Genomic DNA, 5,806 nt, shown 5'->3' with positions numbered 1-5,806 from the left:
GCCATCGTCAGGGGAAGCGCTCTGAGATACTGGAGACTGCCAAAGATAAATGCCAGCCCCACAGATGTTGCTCACCCACTCAACGCCACAGAGGAGAGCGGCTCCCTTAACTAAACCTACTTGTACTGGATTTTTAAGAGCAACTATAACACATTTGGGGCTCAATCATGTGACAAAAAGAGTAACCAGCTTCTTAGGAGCCGCTCACATTACAAAGTGCTTGCAGGATCCAATCCAGAGTGGGTTTTACACCCTTCTGAGCAAACCTCCAACAACAGCAGCCGAGCCTCCTCCTTGCACTTCACCGTGCCCTTCACGTCTTCTTCGGCTGCCTGGCTGCATGTCCTACGGTAGGACCGGCTCCATGCAGCAGGAAGGACGTATAATTCATCCCAAATGATCAAGGATAATTATATGCTTAAAGAGCAATATGCAGAGGTTCTCCTACAGATAATTAAGGAGAAAACTCACAGTTCACCCATGTGGGAAGCTAGCCAGGAAGTGCAGACACACTTTGGGAATTCATCCATTATTTATAATCTGCAGTGTCTTGTCAAAAACCCGAAATGAGAAGTTAAAGCTTTAGCACGTTCTCCAGCATACTGCCGGGCCATCACCTCCCATTAGTTTTTAAGTAACACTCCCATTGGGCCAGAGTCATCAGAAGGTCCCTGGCACCCGCCTAACCTCGCCAGACCTCAACACAGAACTGGCTCAAGGAAGCTCCAACCCGCCCACCGTCACCGCCCGCACCCTGGGGCTCTGCCACGCGTGCCAAGGCGGCGTGGCACCCCGCGGCGAGCCGGGGGTCAGCCCCGAACCAGCACAGCGCCGACGTCCCAGCCAGGCCTTCCCCACCGGCCGGGCTGACGCAAGTGCTGCAGGTCTCGTCCTGGCAGTGAGCGCATGCTGCTGTGCACGGACTGCGGCACACGGGGAGCAGCGGGCGGCCAGGCAGCTGCTCGCGGGCCAGAGCTAAGTCACTGTCCCACACAGCCTCTGAATCGGCAGCTCTGCAACCTGTACGCTACAGGTGACACAATAACACCGGGTGCTGCCAGTACTGTCAGGCTACCATTTGTTTCCTCTTGGAAACAGCCTCCCGCTCCATTTTCCCTTCGCATTAAAAAGGGGAAGGAACCCCAGGTACCGTTTGCACTGCAGTGGGATCCTGCAGTACCTCCATTAAAACAGCTCGTCTTCAGACCCATTTTCTGTTCCTGGACACCCCTACACTTCCACTCACAGCTGAGGCACAAAACCCGATTAGTTATTAATTGAGGCACGTTAGAATTCATTAACTCTGCTTGTGAAGCCAGAGCTATAATTAACTGTCTTCCTCGGCTTTTGTTCTTCAGTCTCCAGGTGGAAGGTCCCATTGTTAGCGAGGACGGCAGCGCACGTCACCATCCCACCGCCTCTCTAGCGGGCAGACAGCTTAGTTCTGCTGCTGGCAACGCGGCACGAACCCCAGCGGGGCTTCACCAGTTACTGCTGACCCGTCAGCTACCGACTGTCCCGTGCCGTGTGCGAACTGGGGCATATTCTGAAGGAATGGGAGCATAGAGAAAGCTGATGAAAATATTTTTTAAAAGGTCATTTTCAGCAAGCTCAGCGCCCTGCTACAGGACATGTAGCACGACTCCATGCAGATCTGGCCTTCCAGCTGCGCCTCTGCAAGAATTTTCATTTTCAAGAGCTACCAGAAACGCAGCTCAAGGCAAATTCTTGCTTCCCATATGGAACAGCACAAAGCCAACCTTTGTTTTAAAGCAAAACGAACACAGAAATTAACTTACATGTCAGGTTCCGAGGCTTAACATGGCAGCACTTGCGCTGGCATTTGCACACATTCCCGCTGCGTCTCCACGTGCTACAAGGATGCCCTTGTAGCTTGCGAAGAAAGCAGCTGGAATCTAACCTGCCTAAAAACGGGCTCTTCCTAATGGAGTTGCTTTTGGGGTGGAACTTCAAGAGCAGTTCACTGGAAGTGACTTCCCACTTCTGGTGTGAACTGCCTTTGTAGAACAGAAATATTCTGGCTTTAAACCTGGTGCTGGTGCATTCTGTATCAATAGGCAACATCAATAAGAGAAAAACATGAGGAAAGGCAGTAACCAAAAAGGAAAAGCAGATGTCTTGTGCTCGATGTCTCGCTAAGGAGCAGCATCAGGGTACTCCCTTCCCCACCACGACCGCAGTCCCTGGGGTGGCACAGCGGGACCGGGGAGAAGGTGGCACAAGGCTGCCCTGAACGTCAGGGGTGCTGCACTCCTGCCCAAAGCGCCACCTGCTCCAGAGCCCCACGGCTTCCCCGGGGTCCCCATCCTGCTCCGGAGAGTCGCGCTGCCCAGCGATGCCAATGGCCGGTCTGCCCCAGCACAAAGATGGGCTTCCCAGGAGCCAGGGACGGCCGGGACAGGGCAGGTCAGAGCGGGAGGCAGCAGAGCCAGGGCTCTCTTCCTCTCCTTCTCCCACCCCCCTCATTTCCGCAACGTGCCAGCCTACACATTGGAGCTGGCACGGAGGGACGGCAGCCGGTGCCAGCAAACAAGTCTGGTGCAGATTATTTCCCTGCTGGAGCCACAGAGACTCTGGGCGTCGCAATATGGTGGCTCACCCCCTTCCTGCTGCAACACAACCGCGCGCTGCTGCCCGTGGGGGCCGGCCCGTCTGCAGGCCCTCAGCCAGCCCACAGTGCCCAGAGCCGCGAGGGCAGCACTGCCGCGGCGGCACAACTGGTCATCTCGGGCTCTGACAAAGCTTTTAGGGTGGCATGAGTATCCGTACGAGCTCATCCCATAGCAAGCGCATTCCAGGTACCAGCCTGGAGACATTTCGGGGAACAACCATCTTCTGCTTCCACAGCCAGAAGCGGCAGCAGCGAAGGTGAATCAAACTGGAAATCAGAGAACAGTCAAAACACCGTCCGATTTCTGCGGTACCCTGTGCGCGTGCCGTGGTTTGTCAGACTGTTTGACTCCCAGAACAAGTGGCCGCTGGGTGTCTGTTCACAGTGTGCCTTTCAACGCGTGACCCGCACCTCTGTCTGGATCCCGCACAACCGCCACACATCCGCACGAGGCTTCGCGTCTCTAAGTACGTTCGTCCATGGAGCCGGCTCTGTCAGACACACAGGCCCATCAGCATGCTCCTCCCCGCCCTGCTCTGTCCCGTGCCACGGATCTGCGGGTCTACAGGAGGACATTAGGCCCGCTGGTTGTCTCCAGAGGCCAAGAGTCGCTTGGCCTCAGAGCCTCAGAGCCTGCACAAGCGCCGTCTGAAAGCGCTGCCTGGACCAAGACTCACCCGTCAGGCAGGCAGAGCCAGCGTGGTGTGCTGCGTTCTCATCTTGCCAACCAGCTCAGCAGCAGCGCTGACGAATTCGTTCCTCTGTGCTGGGGAGACAGGGAAGCAAACAGGGCTTTTGTGAAAGCCCAGAAAAAAACGGCAGTGACCTTGCACGATTTTTCACGTGCCTACATATCAATCACACACATCCTGTCCCCGTAAGCTGGAGAAGCACCTCTAATGCCAGTATTGATGGTGCTGTCAAGCCTTCACAATAGCTGCCTGACAGCACCACGCTCGCCAGAGATACGGACAGTTCGGGCAATCAATAGCTTGAGAGAAGTCTCATGTGGGAGCCGTCACTCAGAACAAGTACAGAAGAGGCTGCTAAAAGCTTCTGCCTTCCTTTTTCTAATCTGGTGAGGATTAATGCTTGAGGGAGCTACCTACCTCACACTCTGCTATGAAGATGCTCATTTTAACAAGAGAAGGCCAAAACAAGCAAGCCCTGCTTCTGCCAAGGAACATCTGGGGTTGAGAATTCGCAGTTCTCTGTTGTGGAAAGCAGCTGAACAGAAAGCAGAGGATGATAGCAATCATATTACCCTTCCACCTTCGAGTACGGGAACACTCGAGGTGAACCTGCTTACCGCTGCAGGGTTTTCCTCATACGGGTCCGTAAGCTAACAGATCACCTCATCAAGACGCCTGTCTCTGCTCCAAATCCAGGTGGCTTCATGACTGCATCACAATATTAATAGCCTCTTATAAGATCAACATTTGTTTGGCCAAGAGCAATGAATAATGCAAACAGCACTGCCTAAAATAATTTTTATTTTATTTGGATCAGAGGCTGAGAGCCACCCTCTGATCCTGCGCCAAAGCTGAAAGGAAACGAAGTGCATTTAGGGCTGGTGGGAGGTGATGGGTACAAGGCACAGAGAACCAGCTCCTTCACTTCAACAAAACACAGAGTCAACAGCAGCAGCATTCCCCGACTACCCCTGCCAAACGCACCGCTCGTCCTTCCCCTCACCCCTGGAGCCCGCGTAGCGCCAAAGCTGAACAACGCCTGTTTCTAGAGTAAAGGAGTTTTCTGGTTTGCTTCTTTCTGAATGCAGTGACCCAAAAACTCCATCATTAGTAACAATAATTAAAAGGTGCCATAAGAGGGAGTGTATGGATGATTGCCACTAGAAGGAACATTCTCATTAATTTAGTACAGATTTTTAACTCGGCTTCATTAGGAAATGTCTGCTGAAGGCCATTTAGGACTCTGGGGATGTTCCTGCACTTCAGGCTCTCCTGGCGCTGTCGGGAAGAAGGCAGGCAAGAAAGATCTGCTGGCTGGCGCACGGTTTTGCCTGGGTAGCCAGCGAAGGGATCATTTTGCCAGCCTTCTAGCCAAGAAATGCATCCTCCTGAAATCGGGGATCTGAGCAACCGTGCAGCCACTCCAGCAACGTCCCTCTGGCAGTCCAGCCTCACAGACACCAGCGAGGCCCCAGGGAGGAGCACCACATCAGGCTTCCTCAGTAGCGCCCGTCTTGCCATGGCATTTGGGCACCTCACTCCTTCAAACCTTTTTGCAGAAACCAGTTTCACGGAAAGTTTTTCATAAGAACACCCAAAGTTTGCTCTTCAATGTAGCTGTTTAACCGGGACACAGAGAAGACACAGCAGCCCTAGAAATAAATGATAACTAATGAAGAGCACTTGGGAGAAGCTCCCTTGTTAGACAATACCCATCAAGCAGAGTTAACTAATAATTAACGCACCGAGCAGACACTAAGCGTGCAGCCCTCTCTAATGGAGCAGGAGACAGGGAAATATTAAGGAAGCACCAACAGCTGGCTTGTTAATACTCTGAGAGCCAATCTCTTACACAAGACACAAATGGGAAGGCAGAATTATAATTAAAGTATATTTTAAGATAAACAGAAAAAACCTGTTGTGAATCGTACCTTTCATTATCTAAGTGTTCTGCAGCTGTTGCTCTCCTTGGTTTCCCTGGTTGGCCCTTGCCCAGGACAGACTCAACAGCACACTTGGAGAAGAAACCCCCGAGGCTCACTGCTCAGCTCCCGTAACAGCGTTCCAGCAGAAGGGCACATTAAAGTCCCGAGGAGAAGGCCCTCAAGAAAGCACGTGTGCACAGCGAAGCTTTGAACAGACACGAGCTGTGGGCTCACCGGGCTCAGCACACGGGATGACATGGGTGTTCCTGCACCACCTTCACCAAGACCCTTAGCTGAGACCATCAACCGCTTGATCTCTCACAGCTACGCGGGAGCCAGAGCGCACGGCGGGTGCTTCAGAACAAGAGGCAAGGCCAAACCCCGCGAAAGCGAGGTGCAAGCCGAAGGCACTCTGGGCCTCCTCCAGCCTCCTGCAGTCACTGGAGAAGTCGGCTTCAGGAAACAAGGTCCTAGTACTATCGCATCTGGAAAAACACTTCCATAAAAGCTCAGGTTTGAACCAAGTTGTCCTTACTTACAATAAACTTTCAGGAATG

The sequence above is a fragment of the Chlamydotis macqueenii genome, chromosome 4, assembly GCF_036417535.1.
Source record: "Chlamydotis macqueenii isolate bChlMac1 chromosome 4, bChlMac1.mat, whole genome shotgun sequence".
NCBI classification, from domain to species: domain Eukaryota; kingdom Metazoa; phylum Chordata; class Aves; order Otidiformes; family Otididae; genus Chlamydotis; species Chlamydotis macqueenii.
This window is presented reverse-complemented; position numbering follows the sequence as displayed.